This window comes from Tachypleus tridentatus, chromosome 6, assembly GCF_004210375.1.
Source record: "Tachypleus tridentatus isolate NWPU-2018 chromosome 6, ASM421037v1, whole genome shotgun sequence".
In the NCBI taxonomy this organism is placed as follows: domain Eukaryota; kingdom Metazoa; phylum Arthropoda; class Merostomata; order Xiphosura; family Limulidae; genus Tachypleus; species Tachypleus tridentatus.
Window position 1 is genome coordinate 5245663 of NC_134830.1, and position 18624 is coordinate 5264286.

The following is an 18624-nucleotide window of genomic DNA, read 5'->3' on the forward strand; positions in this document are numbered from 1 at the left end:
TACTGCTAACTGTAAAAATAATTACCAGCTGCAATTTCTCCTACTGCTAACTGTGAAAATAATTACCAGCTGCCCTCTCTCCTACTGCTGATTGTGAAAATAAATACCAGCTGCCTTCTCTCCTACTGCTAACTGTGAAAATAATTATCAGCTGCCCTCTCTCCTACTGCTAACTGTGAAAATAATTACCAGCTGCAATTTCTCCTACTGCTAACTGTGAAAATAATTACCAGCTGCCCTCTCTCCTGCTGCTAACTGTGAAAATAATTACCAGCTGCCCTCTCTCCTATTGCTAACTGTTGGAAATATATATTATCAGAGGTACAGATGTATGATTTATTGTAATTTAAACAAACCAAAGCAAAATATGTCGCTTTTTAAGCAATCATCAAAGAAACTGTTTATATTTTAACTGGATCCAAATATAAAGAGCAGTTTTAGCGCATTTACTAAGTATGTGTGTGTGTATATATATATAGCTTATTATTAGTGTTCATTTATAGATAATTACATATATAACTATTTTAGCTTTCACATTATCAGGAATAATACCCAAATCAACATTGTTGCAAAGCTGCTTTACGGATCTAACCAGATACAAATATCGTGACGTTTCCTATAACGTGTTTTTTATTTAACTTTGAACGCCACATAGTGTTTATTATTAGACTACTTTTCAAAACACGTGCCACGCTATCTCCAGAATAATATTTTTTTATCATAATTCAATACTTATCCTGATGATAATTCCAGTTTTATTGTCCAAATATTAGCCGTCCCTAATTTAGCAATGTAAGACTAGAGGGAAGACAATTAGTCATCACCAACCACCGCCAACTCTTGGGCTACTCTTTTACCAACGAATAGTGGGATTGAACGTAACATTATAACGCCCCCACGGTTGAAAAGTCAAGCATGTTTGGTGTGACGGGGATTCGAACCCGCGATTCTCAGATTACGAGTCGAATGCCTTAACCACCTGGCCATGCCGGGCTAGAAATAGTAAGAAATGTGTCCGTATGTTCGTCGTTATCAATGGACACAAACCATTTTTATCAGGACAACGAGGAATAATATTTTACGAATGTCCACCAAGGTTGCTCAAATTCTGACCACTATTGAATGAGTTATGGGGCAAAAAATGAAAAATCAGTCCCCATGTTAACAGATGGGTACTTTTGGATTTCTGTGATCTTGACCCTCGAAAAACTAAAACTGCTGAGTTGATTCATAAACCAAACGTATACTAACTTTGTTCAGATACATTCACCCGTTTTCGAGAAATTTTGCTGACAGACAAAGACACAGGGTCGAAAACATAACCCCCGTCACCCTCGGTACCAATAAGTCACCCCAATAGTTCAGTGCAACTACCGTTCTATTTCTTGCTTTTAAAAATTAACAACATATTTTTCAAGAGCAAAAATTTCATTTGCAGTTAACTCGTGTTTATTGTGATTCACCTACAAATGATATTTCTGCATTGTCCTAAAGATGACCTAAGATTATTTGTTTGTTTTGGAATTTCGCACAAAGCTACTCGAGGGCAAACAGTGCTAGCCGTCCCTAATTTAGCAGTGTAAGACTAGAGGGAAGGCTAGTCATCACCACCCACCGCCAACTCTTGGGCTATTCTTTTACCAACGAATAGTGGGATTGTCCGTCACATTATAACGCCCCCACGGCTTAAAAGGCGAGCATGTTTGACGCGACCGGGATGCGAATACGCGACCCTCAGATTACGAGTCGCACGCCTTAACATGCTTGGCCATGCCGGGCCCACCTAAGAAGGTCGAAACGTTGATTTCTGCTTTATTAGTAAGTGTTAATACCCAAAACATCCGGCGTAAGATACGTGAATTAAAACGTTCGATACACGTGCCTTTAAAATCATATTAAATTAACATCATTTTTGAATTAAAACTGTCGAAACAAACCGGAAAATATAATAGTAAACAAATACATCAGTTTAAATATTGAAACACAGCTACATTTATTTCCCGGTCAAAATCTCTTCACCAATGTAACAACAACAGCTCTAATTGTAGTCCTGTGATCATACAGAATAATAAAATCATTTCTGACTTTACATTTTACAGAACGACTCTAACCGACTTCATACTGCCTACACACATAACCCACGTTTCCAAGCGACCTAATACATTTCCTACATATTCATAACCCACATCTCTAACAGACGTAATACTGCCTACAGTCATAACGTACGTCTCCAATCGACCTGGTGTTGTTTCCGCTAATAATTCACGCTCCAATTTATCTGGCGATGACAAAGACAACACTTATTGTGAACGTTCTTTACGCTGGTTGTTCTCGTTGTTTAAATTGTACTGAAGTCGATAGCTGTATTCTGAGACCTAAATTGTATCGATATACCTTTCACACGTATATCAGGATCAGTTACCTATTGTACACTCTGTGACTTGTGTGAAATTCTTTACATTGGGGATCAGTGAACGGTTTGGTTTGTTGTGAATTTCGGGCAAAGTTACACGAGGGCTATCTGCGCTAGCCGTCCCTAATTTAGCAGTGTAAGACTAGAGGGAAGGCAGCTAGTCATCATCACCCACCGCCAACTGTTGGGCTACTCTTTTACCAACAAATAATAGGATTGACCGTCACATTATATCATCCCCACGGCTGAAAGGGCGAGCATGTTTGGCGCGACGGGGATTCGAACCCGCGACCCTCGGATTACGAGTCGAGTGCCTTAACCAGCTGGCCGTGCCAGGCCTGTCAGTGAACGAATCAAGGAACATCGTCGTCACATAATTAACATTAACAATTATGACATTTTAACAGCAAAAACCAGGAACTTTTACGACTTCAGGTTTTGATACTAAACGTAGGTCGAAAGCACAGACACAGGTAAGAAAGAACCCAACGAACAACGATTCGTTTTCAATGTGGGCACTTTATCCTCCAGTGGTCTAAATGAACATTTTCCTTTTCTTTAAAGTGTTTTTTTTTTACACAGATTACTGGTATTTAAAAAAAAAATACATTTTCATATACAGAACGTTGGTATGTTCATTTACGTCAGTGGTTCCCAACCTTTTTTATGCTCCGCACCCTTAAAAAAATCTTAATATGTTCTCGCACCCCTCACAGTAATTATTTATTTAAGAATAAAGGTGAAAATGGCCAAAACAAATGTTATCTCGCACCCCCTGGAACGCTATTTCGCACCCCTGGTTGGGAACCAAATATTTTTTATTTAGCTGGACCTACTGATAAAACGAGCAAGCCATATATATACACGTGGTACGAGGTTTTAGCAAATGAGATTCTGCTAATTATATAAAATAAGGAACCTAGAACAGGGTGGGCAACTTGTTTTTCAAAGTGGTTACAACTGTGGCTAACGAAAACAACGTTGGTCACACTGTTCAAATAATAATAATCAAAAGATGTTAGTTTAATCAAAACAACTGCATTTCAACTACTCTTCAATGTAAAAATAGATGTGGGTTTTCATCAACAAGTTTCGTGAAATTTGGCTTCATATCTATGCTCAATGAGTATCTCAGCTCTGTCTCTAAATTTATGTCAGTAAGCTGAGATCTGTATCTAGACTTAAGAAAATCTAGCGTAGAAAATGTTGACTCACACTCATGTGGATCCAAACATGGAAGATAATTTTGAAATTGCTATTTTTAAATTTGGAAGACTTTCATTTATCAGAATAGTGGCCCACATCTCTCTGATAGAACATTTTTGTTTACTTATTATGTGTTCTACACTCTGCAGGGTAAGCATCTCGTCTTTAAATCCCCACTTATCCAAAGACAATAAAGATATAATTTCCTTACTGAAATTTTCTAAGTCAAATTGAAGTGGCTCATGTAAAACATTCAAATATCAATTTCAAATTTTAAATACGGAGAAACGTGATTCAAATTTTGAAATATATATTTGATGCAGTTTACATAGAGATCATCTTTAGCATCAGAGAAATCACAACCCCTTTCAAACATGTGGTCAGCTTCCGATCAGTTACCTCTTTCTTTGTGAACCTGACGATGACCGAAGAAGGTCGAAACGTTGTTCGCTCTTCTATGTAAAATATTTTCTCAACCCAAACGAGCCGTTTTTGCATATACATAGTCCTTATTATTTTCTAGAAAACTATTCAACTTTGCAAAATGTGTCAAGTTATTCTTTTCTAATTGTTCCACAAGGAGGTTTAGCTTTAACTGAAATTCATGAATAGACTGTGATTGTTCGCTGTTTATTTTACCTCTCCACTGAAGCTTCGTATTCAAATTATTCAAGTGAGCCATCATGTCACACAGAACGTGCAAATCACAGTCATGACAAAGTTTCAATTTCAAGGAAATTTTCAATCTTTTCAACAAGATACTTTTTTTATTTGAGGAAATAAGAAAGTGAATCGTTCTAAGACTTTTCTTCTACTTAACCATCTTACATTTACAAAATCAGTAAGATCATAAAAAGTACAGTCACTGCTTTTATTCAAAGACTCAACAAACTGACGATGGATGAGAGAGTTACCACTTCTAATATAATTCATGATTTTTACAGCAATGTCCATCAGATTTTTAACTTCATCACTTTTAGACATCTAAACACATAAATTTTCCTGATACAAAATACAATAGAAAGATGGCAACGTGGACTTAACATTATTTTCAATTAAATGCTGTTTCAAAAGAGAAACAAATCCTAATTTTACCCGTCTTGACGAGAGCGCCACCTGTTGTGCCAGAAACCAGTTTTACAAAATCCAAATTGAATTTTTTTTGACATTTCAAGAAATGTTTCATAGATGCTTTTACCATATGTTCAATCTCGTAATTCACAAAAGTCAAGCATTTCTTCCCTCACTAGAGGGTCTGAAGTTACATATCAAACCCAAAATATCAACTGATCAGTGTTACTGACAACTATTGACTCATCTAGTGCTAAAGAAAAAAACAGTCTTTTAGTTGTTCAAGCAACAGATTTTCTGTCTTTCACTAACTCTACCATTCTGCAGACAATTGTTCTTTGACTTAATTACAAATTATTTACCTTTTGAAGAATATTATGTTTTATTTTTGAATCATAATTCTCCAACAGTTTCAATGACCACAATCAATATTTCGTTTACTAGTTCAGCATCAGAAAATAATTTCTTTTGTTGAGCTGGTATCCAGGCTATTTTATAGCTAGTTATATTGATGATAAAATATTTGTAGCCCTTCCGTGTGATTGTGTTTCAGACTGCTAATTTTATTCATACGATTTTTGCTGTTAACGAGAATTTTTACATCAAATACGTTATGAAAATTGTTAAAGTGTCGCTTAAGGTTGTATACTTTATTGAACACTTTGTTACACACTGATTTATTATTTACTTTAATCAATGTAAGTGTCAACTTCCAACTTTCATTACATTCTTGTTTCACGTTTTCCAGTCACGTGCCATTCTCTTTACGTCAGTCATGACAGAATCAATTAAATTATCTTTATTTTCTGAGTGTTCACCATCATCTGGATTCTTTTATTTTCTAATTATACACTTATCAATATTATGGGATTAAAACAAAATATATTTAAACACTTGAAAGTTGCACAATAAAAATATGTTTGCAAGCGCATGCAAAACAACGCACACTCGATAACAAACATCAAAACCAAACTGACGTTGAGAAATGGGCGGACAGTGATGCACCATGTGACATTAGCAATGACGTGAGACAGTGCCGTTGCTGATTATCAAATCTGCAATAAAAAATAAATGACGGAAAAAAGTTGATTCCTAAAGTCGAGCTGGCCACAATTGTGCTATCTACTGGCAACATGTGGCCATGGAGTTGCCCACCCCGACAATGACAACTTCAGTTATATTAATAATTTTAAAGACAAAATGATGGTTATCAATTTAAACTTGAAATTATGTCAGTTTTTTTCGATTAAGCAACGTTTTAGCTTAACGGCTCTGAGCTTTTTATTATTCAAAAAAACATTTTTAGCTCATAGCTCCGTCACCTGATGACCACGTTGAGATCTAATTACAGTTTTGGACTCATAGCTCCGTCACCTGATGACCACTTTGAGATCTAATTACAGTTTTGGACTCATATCTCCATTACCTGATGACCACTTTGAGATCTAATTACAGTTTTGGACTCAGTAGGTCAGACCCTTTCGATTAGTGTATTTGAACTTGCTCAAGGTCTCATAGATTAATTTACTTAAATCTGCCGAAAATAATTTTAATTTGAGGGTAGGCTGGTAGACATCCTGATGAGTAATAAAATGCGAATCGGGTATACGCTCACAAAATATAACTAAAAGAAAAAAAAAGGTCTCAGAGATTAATTTACTCTAATCCTGCTTAAAAGAATTTCAAGTGCCGTGGCTTTTGAAGGTTTGTTTTCGTAAATGATACTAATCCGTCAATTAATTGGTTGCATAAAGAAGTATTGTTTAGTAAACAAGCGGATATTACACTATCTTTACAATGTACAAAAATTATAAGTTATTAAAACAAACAAGGCTCCAGCATGGCCAGGTGGTTAATGCACTTGACTCGTAATCAAAGGGTCGCGGATTCGATTCCCCATTACACCAAACATGCTTGCATTTTAAACGCGGGGGCATTAAAATGTCACGGTCAATCCCACCATTTGTTGATAAGAGAGTAGCCCAATTGGTGGCGGTGGGTGGTGATGACTAAATGCCTTCCATCTAGTCTTACACTGCTAAATTGGAAACGGCTAGCATAGATACCCCTCGTGTACCTTTGCGTGAAATTAAAACAAATTCATATTTTACATTAATGATGTTCTTTGTTTTTCACGTGTCATGGTAACTATCGAAGAGCCAAGATCCCTTTAATCAACTAGCTCACTCACTATTGAACGGATAAGTATATAATAACTTGTTTCCGACAAGCTGTTTGTTTTGTGATAATTTCAGGAATTATAATTAGTTTACGTGTATTTTCTTACAGATTAGTTACCAAGAAACCCAACTACCAATGATATAGTGTTTCACTCCCGTTACAGATCGACCTGTAATTATATCTCTGAGCGTGTGTTCATGCCATCAACTGATTCAGTCACACAACTATTTGGAAAGATCCTTTATTGGGACTGAACAACTGGCACATACAGTTGTTGTATGTAAAAATATTCTGAAAACAATATACTAAGTATTATCCAAGACCAATGCTCAACATAGTAAATGTTTCATAGCTATCAATAACATACAACAGAACACAAACAAGGAGGGTTAACTTACTGAAGTTGTTGTTTTCACCTAACGCAAAACCAAAACCAGATGTCTCATTGCACTGTTTACTGTGGATAAAAATAATAACTACAGTTAGTGAATACATTTTAACTTTGTGAATAAAATTCCTTGGGGATACTTTATACAAAATGCTTTATTTGGCACACAGTTCGCTACTCTGGAAGACACACATCCTATCTTTTCTTCAAAATGTCAACAAGGAATAACAACATTCTCTCTAACAATGTTGCAAGCATTGGCCTTGGCTTTGGAAGTGAATGTAACATTCTTAAGTTTAACCTTTGAAAACAAAAACACCAGTATTCCCTTAATATGAACATACAATAAATATTCTATATCATTTTTAGCTACAGTTTACACACACGCACACAGAAAAAGTCTATTTAAACAATCCACAAGGAAACTGTAGGCACATGAGGTTTATCTGCCTGGTGACAAACTTTATCTCAGAAACATGTTAACATCCTTACCTAACCCAGATGCAAGTCCTGCTACTTTAAAAAAGAACATGAGGTTACAAAAGAATACACAAATTAACTAAAATCAATGAAGTCAGCTGACAAGCTTATTAACCCTAACATCACCTAGCTCTAACCCTTACCAACAGTTAACAATAACCGTATATGCAGAAAGAACACACTGCGATGTCAGTGGTTTTATTTATGCTACTGTTCTGCGAGATGTGCTACATTCTGAGGTTTTAATTTAGCTTTAAAATATTCTTAAGTTTCAAATTAGAATATAATCAGTTTTAATGAACAAAGACATCTTGGTTGGGACCTAAAATCAACAGAAGAACATCTTAATTGAGAGTTAAAATTTAAAAAAAATACTAGTTAGGATTTGAAACAAAAAAGACATCTTGTTTGGGATTTGAAACCAACAAAAGATGATGGCTGGGAATTGAAACAAAAATATCTTGGTTGAAATTTGAAATCAAAATGACAAACAGGTTGAGATTTGAAGTCAACAATACATATTCGTTAACCTTGATATCAACAAGATATACTTGTTGGGATCAGTAAATGAGTCTGTGGACAAATGTCTAAAAGAGTTACTTTTTCTGATATGTTACATGAAGGTACGTACATTTGAAGCAAACAATGGCTTTCCTCCACTGTAAATCATGTAAACAAGAAAAATACTGGCTGGTTATTTCTGATTACAGAAACCAGTGATAAATGCATGAGGATTTAATAGAAAAATCAGGACTAAACCAGTTTATGTTTTGTTAAAATCTTCCACTATTATCACATTAAAAATGATACTTATTACCAAATCATATAGATACTCTTGTGTTACAATATTTATCATAGCTGTAGAAGATATATTCACATAATCTTCAATAAACTTGAAAAAACAAACTTAGTTTTGTAAAACAAAGAAGTAAGTTCTTAACAAATCAGCTTTGGACATAATGTACAATTACAAAAACAACATGAATGTTCAAACCTCTCAACTGTCTGATAAAAATGTGGAGACACCATACAATTTTAGATAACATAATTATTTGATAAAATACACAGAAAGAAAAATTATAACAACATCTTCATCATCCTTTAAAGTTATGCTAAAAATACAACCATGTTTTTTTCAACACAAACCTTTTCAAAGATTTATATCAACAACACATAAATATAAAAGCAAAAGGAAAAAAATCTGTTTGCTTTCTTTTTCATAATTAGGCTTAAGAAATATTATTCTAAGCTTTATTTTCAACAGATACAAGAAACCAGCCAGTTGAAGCAATGAAAATATCAAGTCCTAAAGGACTGATACAATTCTAGGTCAGAAAATTAACTGACCACAATGATATACATTCTTTATATCCGTTTTATTATGAATTGCTTCTTTTATATCAACTTGATAACGATACTAAAATAAGTTCCCACTCAAGCTTTGCTTTTAGGTTTCATATAGAAGCTCAGAAACAAATATATATATAATATACATGTCAAAAATTATATCAAAGCTTACACATTTAATATACAATTTCGTCTTCTGGCCAAAACTATATTTTCTATACATTTATATAACACAATCAAATACACAGAACCTTCTACAACAAAGTATTTAATCTGCGATAAGTAATTCTATGACCAAACTGTTACAGAAAGACAGTGGCATCTCTATAGATTTGGCAACATTTGGACAACTACTGACGCAGACCATTATCTGTTCATTCTCAATATTTAATTTGTTTGGTACAAAAAACTTGTTTCTTAAAGGACAAACATCACACAAACCGTAAAACAAACATTACATTAAACCATGAAAAGGTAACCAATAATTTTCTGTGGATTATAAAAGTTACAATTATGTAAGTTTACATCAGAGATTCTACTTTGTGTTTAATTAAGTAAATGGATTTTTTAATAAAATGTTTAAACCTTTTATCAATCACACATTTTCTACAATTTTATAAATGCTTAGCGTATGTTCCCAAATGATGTAGTGTTGTATTGGATAATTATTTTGTACAGTATTATACAACAAACAAAACTAAAACCTAATGCTTCACTTATTATAGTATTGTTTGATATTTCACAACAACGAGCTCAGTTTCACATATTTTTTTTCTCAAGCCATAAGAATGAGGAAATAAAGAAGCCAAGAAAAATTCCATTCTGTAGATAATACTCTGCTAATAATAGATCAATACTGATGCAACTGTGTTTAGAAGTACTCTGTATTTCCAGTACTTCAAACAACAACAATCTAGTGTTAATTACAACTGTGAAAGTGTTTTGAGTAACTCATAAGGGGTTATTTTTTTTACTAGCTTTCACACTTTTCCTCTATAAACTATCATTTAACTGGTTTGGTAATTTTATACATGGATGCCTCGGCAGTTCTGGAAAAAATTAAAAACGCCTGTAACACGGAGTAATAACGATGTCACATTTTTAACCTGTAACACAGAGTAATAACGATGTCACATTTTTAACCTGTAACACAGAGTAATAACGATGTCACATTTTTAACCTGTAACACAGAGTAATAATAATGTCACTTTTTAACCTGTAACACAGAGTAATAATAATGTCACTTTTTAACCTGTAACACAGAGTAATAATGTCACATTTTTAACCTGTAACACAGAGTAATAATGATGTCACATTTTAACCTGTAACACAGAGTAATAATGATGTCACATTTTTAAGGCAAACACAAAAAAAAATACTACTGGCAAAACTTAATATACATCACTACATAATAGCAAAGTGTTGACTGATGATGTTAAAAGAAAACAAACTTTAGAAATTAAGTTTGTATTTAATGTTGCAATACAGAACATAGGCTTACTTTAGATACTTTAATTAACTAAACAGCGTAGAGATATGTTTGAGATGTTTTGCGACGACTTGAAATCTTACAAACTATTAACATGCTGAAAATAAAAGCAATTTAACATTAAAAGAAATGGACAACCAAGTCTGAACAGTTGAAGCTATGGGTGGACAACCAAGTCTGAACAGTGGAAGCTATGGGTAAACAACCAAGTCTAAACAGCTGAAGCTATGGGTGGACAACCAAGTCTGAACAGTGGAAGCTATGGGTGGACAACCAAGTCTGAACAGTGGAAGCTATGGGTGGACAACCAAGTCTGAACAGTGGAAGCTATGGGTGGACAACCAAGTTTGAACAGTTGAAGCTATGGGTGGACAACCAAGTTTGAACAGTTGAAGCTATGGGTGGACAACCAAGTCTAAACAGTGGAAGCTATGGGTGAACAACCAAGTCTAAACAGTTGAAGCTATGGGTAAACAACCAAGTCTAAACAGCTGAAGCTATGGGTGGACAACCAAGTATAAACAGCTGAAGTTATGGGTGGACAACCAAGTCTAAACAGCTGAAGCTATGGGTGGACAACCAAGTCTAAACAGCTGAAGCTAAGGGTGGACAACCAAGTCTAAACAGCTGAAGCTATGGGTGGACAACCAAGTCTAAACAGTTGAAGCTATGGGTGGACAACCAAGTCTAAACAGCTGAAGCTATGGGTGGACAACCAAGTCTGAACAGTGGAAGCTATGGGTGGACAACCAAGTCTGAACAGTGGAAGCTATGGGTGGACAACCAAGTCTGAACAGTGGAAGCTATGGGTGGACAACCAAGTTTGAACAGTTGAAGCTATGGGTGGACAACCAAGTCTAAACAGTGGAAGCTATGGGTGAACAACCAAGTCTAAACAGTTGAAGCTATGGGTAAACAACCAAGTCTAAACAGCTGAAGCTATGGGTGGACAACCAAGTCTAAACAGCTGAAGTTATGGGTGGACAACCAAGTCTAAACAGCTGAAGCTGTGGGTGAACAACCAAGTCTAAACAGCTGAAGCTGTGGGTGAACAACCAAGTCTAAACAGCTGAAGCTAAGGGTGGACAACCAAGTCTAAACAGCTGAAGCTATGGGTGGACAACCAAGTCTAAACAGCTGAAGCTATGGGTGGACAACCAAGTCTAAACAGTTGAAGCTATGGGTGGACAACCAAGTCTAAACAGTTGAAGCTATGGGTGGACAACCAAGTCTAAACAGCTGAAGCTATGGGTGGACAACCAAGTCTAAACAGCTGAAGCTATGGGTGGACAACCAAGTCTAAACAGCTGAAACTATGGGTGGACAACCAAGTCTAAACAGTTGAAGCTACAGCCAAGTCTAAACAGTTGAAGTAACACCATCTGTTCTTTGCTTCAACATAAATGTTTTCAGCCACAAATATTTAAAACTCAAATGTGCACATAAAACAGAATCTGTTGTTTCTTTCCCAAATATAAACAAGTAGGCTGTGTCCATTAAATCAAAAAACGTTTAACATTTCCCACATGGCTATTATGAGTTAATTGTGAATTGAAAGGAAACACTGATTACAATTTGAATTTTGTGATTATATGCCATCAAATATGCTTGTACATGGAAGGTTGCTAGGAGAGATATAGTTCATTTACTACACATTAAGTAAAATGATATTCAAATTACATTAAAAATTACAGAAATTAATAGAACTAAATATTATATTTCTGGTAAACAGTAACTTCTTGAAACATCAAAGTATTTGAAACCAGGCTAGACTGTGAATGTAAAACTATTAAAATCTGATATTAGTTTAAATTGTTTAAAACATGACAATTAAATTCAGAACTTAAAAAAAAACAGAGATTGAACCAAACTGTCAAACCTAATATGAAGTTGTAAGGACGTTAAAATAAACCTAATTCTGTATTGTACTGTTATTGTCAGTACAACACACACACACACATCAGTACAACACAGACTCAACACACACACACCTCGTTACAACACAGATTCAACACACACACATCGGTACAACACAGACTCAACACACTCACACCTCGTTACAACACAGATTCAACACACACACATCGGTACAACACATATTCAACACACACACTTCGGTACAACACATATTCAACACACACACTTCGGTACAACACATATTCAACACACACACCTCTTTACAACACAGATTCAACACACACACATCGTTACAACACAGATTCAACACACACATCGGAACAACACAGATTCAACACACACACATCGGTACAACACAGATTCAACACACACATCGGAACAACACAGATTCAACACACACACATCGATACAACACAGATTCAACACACACACACCTTGTTATAACACAGATTCAACACATACACCTCGGTACAACACAGATTCAACACACACACCTCGTTACAACACAGATTCAACACACACACATCGGTACAACACAGATTCAACACACACACATTGGTACAACACAGATTCAACACACACACCTTGTTACAATACAGATTCAACACACACACGTCGTTACAACAGATTCAACACACATCGGTACAACACAGATTCAACACACACACACCTTGTTATAACACAGATTCAACACACACACACCTTGTTATAACACAGATTCAACACATACACCTCGGTACAACACAGATTCAATACACACACATCGTTACAACACAGATTCAACACACACATCGTTACAACACAGATTCAACACACACACACATCGGTACAACACAGATTCAACACACACACACATCGGTACAACACAGATTCAACACACACACACACATCGGTACAACACAGATTCAACACACACACATCGGTACAACACAGATTCAACACATACACCTCGGTACAACACAGATTCAACACACACACATTGGTACAACACAGATTCAGCACACACACCTTGTTACAATACAGATTCAACACACACACGTCGTTACAACAGATTCAACACACACACCTTGTTACAATACAGATTCAACACACACACGTCGGTACAACAGATTCAACACACATCAGTACAACACAGATTCAACACACACACACCTTGTTATAACACAGATTCAACACATACACCTCGGTACAACACAGATTCAATACACACACATCGTTACAACACAGATTCAACACACACACACATCGGTACAACACAGATTCAACACACACACATCGGTACAACACAGATTCAACACACACACACATCGGTACAACACAGATTCAACACACACACATCGGTACAACACAGATTCAACACATACACCTCGTTACAACACAGATTCAACACACACACCTCGTTACAACACAGATTCAACACACACACACCTTTTTATAACACAGATTCAACACACACATCAGTACAACACAGACTCAACACACACACACACATTGGTACAACACAGATTCAACACAGGAATCAGAAAAAGTTATACAGAGTGTCTGTAATTCATAACTTATACACGATCAACAGCCAGAACAATCGTCTTCTTCGTGATCAACAAAAGTTTGGGTACTTCATTTGATAAACAGTCTATTTACTCCTAACATCTATGTGTAATGAAATGAAACAAAGATAATGTGATCCATTTCAAAATCCTTATTCAAGTATGATTTATCTCCACAAGTGGTATGAGAACATTACCTCATAATAAAGTTTCTCCACTAACCTTTATTAAGAAATTTATACAAGTTAGAGTTGATGCAAGCTTAGACTCCTTATAAATGGATTTGTTTAAGCACCAAGCTATAACCTCAAGTTGTGCAATGGTAAAATATACCTAAGTTGATCTGATGATTAAGAATCCTAATTGAGAGGAACAAAGTTTAGAAATGATTTAAATGGTTTACAAGTCAAACGTAATATCAACTACCATTTCCTGATGCCACCAAAACTTGCAAACCAAAAATAAACAAAATGCATCTATAATCTGAAGAAAGAAATGAATATTAATTTTTTAAAAGCTGTAAAAGGTAACATTACAGTCAAATACAACACAAAATACATCTATAAAACAAATTTCATTCTTTCTGATAAAAAGAAATTCAAGTCCGGTCCTGACAAATACACAAGAAAACCAATCAAACAGTACTTTGTTATAATATAAAAAGATAGTAGAAGTGATCTTCAGGGTTAACTGACTCCCATGCACCAGATCTCTACAGTGTTCCTAAACCACACAAACTGGAGTGTCTTACATGACTCATATAATACATTTATGTCACTTTCAACAGATAAACACAGCTTTGGTGTTTACACCACATTTATGTCACTTTCAACAGATAAACACAGCTTTGGTGTTTACACCACAAGTACCAACTGCTCGCTTCTTTTTAAAAAAAAATGTTCTATTTCTGAAACACACCAGACCAACGAAACATTAAAAACATGTTGTATCACTGAAGTTTGCACCAACAAAGCTTGTCATATTGCTCTGAAACTTTGTTTTGTATATCACATAATGCTTCTCAGGATTCACTGCTACCTCAACCAGCTTTACATTCAATCACAAAGATATTCTTCAAATAGACAGTTTAAACATGGTTACTCCCATTTCATCTGTTCTCTCAAACATATTTATGACACAAATTGATATGCAAACCATAAATTCTATATGTAATCCCACACACACACAAACACTATCTCTCACAGATATGTCAATAACACTGTTGCTCAATTGAGTTCCATCAAATGTTCTTTGAACACATAAATTTCATTCACATCAATATTAAAAATCCATCAAACATAAAAACACCTATTATTTCTTAACCTGAATGGCATCACAATTAAAAACCAAAATTCATCATAACAACTCTCATATGCTGGTCTCTGTATCACCCAGAGTTTCACTCCTGAAACAAAACAGAAACGCACGGCTTCACATCTCAGCTTAGCAAACAACACCAGTGAAGAAGTGGATCTTCAGAAGTAGTCCTTCTTTGACACTAATAACTTTCACAAATTAATTCAAAACACAAGCACCAAGGCAAAATAAATCATTTTTACCTACAACATGCGTATGTAACATACAATCTGATTGGACTATATGTGTCCTTATAAGCAGGAAACAATATTTATGAATACATAAAACACATCTATATGTGTACAAAAAATGGTCTACTTCTGACATCAGATTAGTGAAAACATCACACCCTATAGAGTGTAACAGTTATAGTAATAAAACAGAGTAACTGTTTATTTGTTATCAAGTTAAATGTTAGGACTGTTTGCCAATAACTTTGAAACATTTAGTCAATGTTAATGACCAACAATATGAACATTTATTTTAATAATTAAAAAACTATGCATTGTTAAACTATGTAGTTCTTTTATTGTTAAACTATGCATTCCTTTTATTGTTAAACTACGCATTCCTTTTATTGTTAAACTACGCATTTCTTTTATTGTTAAACTATGCATTCCTTTTATTGTTAAACTATGCATTCCTTTTATTGTTAAACTACGCATTTCTTTTATTGTTAAACTACGTATTCCTTTTATTGTTAAACTATGCATTCCTTTTATTGTTAAACTATACATTCCTTTTATTGTTAAACTATGCATTCCTTTTATTGTTAAACTGCACATTATTCCTTTTATTGTTAAACTATGCATTCCTTTTATTGTTAAACTATGCATTCCTTTTATTGTTAAACTATTATTTTTATTGTTATTCAAAATATTTATGGGACATAACTTTTGAGCCACTGTGTGTGTGTTGTTTGTGAACGTTTCTGAATAAACAACAAAAACAGGTGTAGTTTAGGCATCTGTGTAAAACTAGCATTTTGTATGCAAAAGTGAACACAAAATTTGTGTCAAACAGATGTGATTTGTGTAAGTTTGTGTAAATTAGGCAAGAATTGTATTTATATGTAAATTAGGTGACAAATGAATGATTAGTGGTTGGTGTCCTTCACCTGTGGTAGAAGAGATGAATCAAACATGTCACAAGACAGCTGGTCTGAGTATAAAAACCTTTACCATAATAAAGTACAGAACAATGTTTCGAGATTCTTTAGGTCAAAATGTCATTCTCAATTTTATTATGTACAAGGTTTGATACCCATACCAGTAGTTTTAAGATATTTTTTGCTTCAAGTGAGTTTCTTGTCATTAACGAATCGAACTGTCCTCTATATTGATGAATATATTCGCTGCTTGGTGTTGGATTTACAGTTTCTGATCTATGAACTTTGTCAACAGATTTCATTTTTTAGAAACTGACATGAAAAAGAAAATACCTGAAAGTAATAAAGAAATATGTTATTCCATAAAACATTTTAACTGTATTTTAAAATTTAACCTGGTTTCTTCACACACTTATTTTGTTTAAAAGAATGTTGTACTACCATGTTAAAAATCACAGTTTTTAATCACAACAAGCTCCACTTCGAGACGTGATAATATATATATATAAACCATACATGTATACTTGCATACAGTCTGTACTATACTGTTTTGTTCTTCAGCACACACAATGTCATGTCTTGAAACCATTTTACAGTGTACTATGTCCTATTATTACAGTATAACGTGAGTAAGACCACTTTTTTCTTTGCTATCTTATACAGTTGAAGCACTATTTCTGGTAGTTATTTTGGCAAAGTTTCACAAATAAATTATGATTTATTTGAAACTTGGAAAGAAACAACAACGTGGGGTCTAATTTAAAAGTCTTACAGAAAATAAGTAATTGAAATGTATTTCTACAAAGTGGAGTTCTTTGCTTCTCATAACACGTAAACAGGAAAAGCGAACAATAAGAAATGCACAATTTTTACAGAAAAAAAGATTTCTGTGAGATGAGACTTAGTCTTAAACAAAAGTGCTCAGGCAAGCCTTCAATCAGTTCACAGTAACAGCATTTGTTACTCCACTGACTTCATTTTCACAACTCTGATACCTACACTATCAGATGAGCTCAATTAATTCACAATGTTTCTATGTCTTAATATTTCTTTAACTTCTTACGTGGAAAAAACATTCCGAGGCAAGAATTCAAAACCAGCTCAAAAATGAAACAAAACAAATGGCAAAAAAATACTGCAACATGGAGCTTTAGAATAAACCAATGTATACTGAGGTTTTGTAACAAATGGTACCGATCACAATAAAGTTACGCAGTGTTACGCCTAGATGGAAAATTTTCCCAACATTGTATGGTAGTGTAAGGCACTTACGATGAGCTACAAAATCACTCACATTTTTTACCAAGGAAAAAGAAAATATATTAATAATGTTATTACTTCAAAATGTAACTTTTATTGGATTATTACTTAACAATATTTTATACTTGGTTAATACATGGCAGTTGGCTTTTAGGTTTGGGAGAGCTTCTGATCTGAGTAGTTATATCTATCAAGTACTAAGAATGGCATTTTGAAGATTGAAGTAATAGAAAAAACTTGTTGTGTATACTAAAAAATAACGTGAAAGTTAAGTTGTGAGAAATGGGAAAAATACAATATGGTTCACACGTCACAAAATAGCAGGATGTCTAACATATACATATGTACAATCAATGTTTAACCTGCATATCAGTAATAATAATTATTCCCCATTAAAAAGTTCCATAGATGATCTATTAATCTATAACAATGCTGATTTGGAAAACTGTCACTATGATCACACACTACAGCTGTTACTACAGTAAACCTGACTTAACACTTAAAAACTGCATAAACTCTTAAACACGATTAACTCTCAACAAATCGAGATTGATGATATGGGCATATTTTTAGATTGTACGTTGCAGTCACCAGTTTAATTTAAAGTAGTTCCTTTGACCTGTGTGGGGTTCACAAACAACAACTGATGGAGATGATCGGTCTCAAAGTATGACCAACCCTCAACAGTACAGAACTCAAGGTCTTCTCACAAGACATTACACTGCAGATGTACTAAACAAAACTTGATGTGAACAAAAGTTAAATAAACACAGTACAAACACAAGCAGCAAACAATAGCTTAACAAACACCAGAACAAACTGTGTGCTCGAACAAAGAATTTCAGATCTCAGTTATACATC

General features: G+C 34.5%; 1 long non-coding RNA gene across 4 annotated transcripts; it reads right to left on the reverse strand.

Annotated features, from left to right (window-relative positions):
• Positions 1-7098: 7098 nt before the first annotated feature.
• On the reverse strand, positions 7099-18553 carry LOC143251874 (uncharacterized). 4 transcript variants are annotated; one of them, XR_013028682.1, is made up of 3 exons: positions 13589-18547; positions 13195-13558; positions 7099-13162 (listed from the first exon to the last, which is right to left on the reverse strand). It is a non-coding gene; the product is annotated as an uncharacterized LOC143251874 (long non-coding RNA). The 4 variants fall into 4 exon arrangements; XR_013028683.1 differs by having other exon boundaries at positions 13195-13500; positions 13559-18547; XR_013028681.1 differs by having other exon boundaries at positions 7099-10266; positions 10339-13162; positions 13195-18543.
• Positions 18554-18624: the final 71 nt, after the last annotated feature.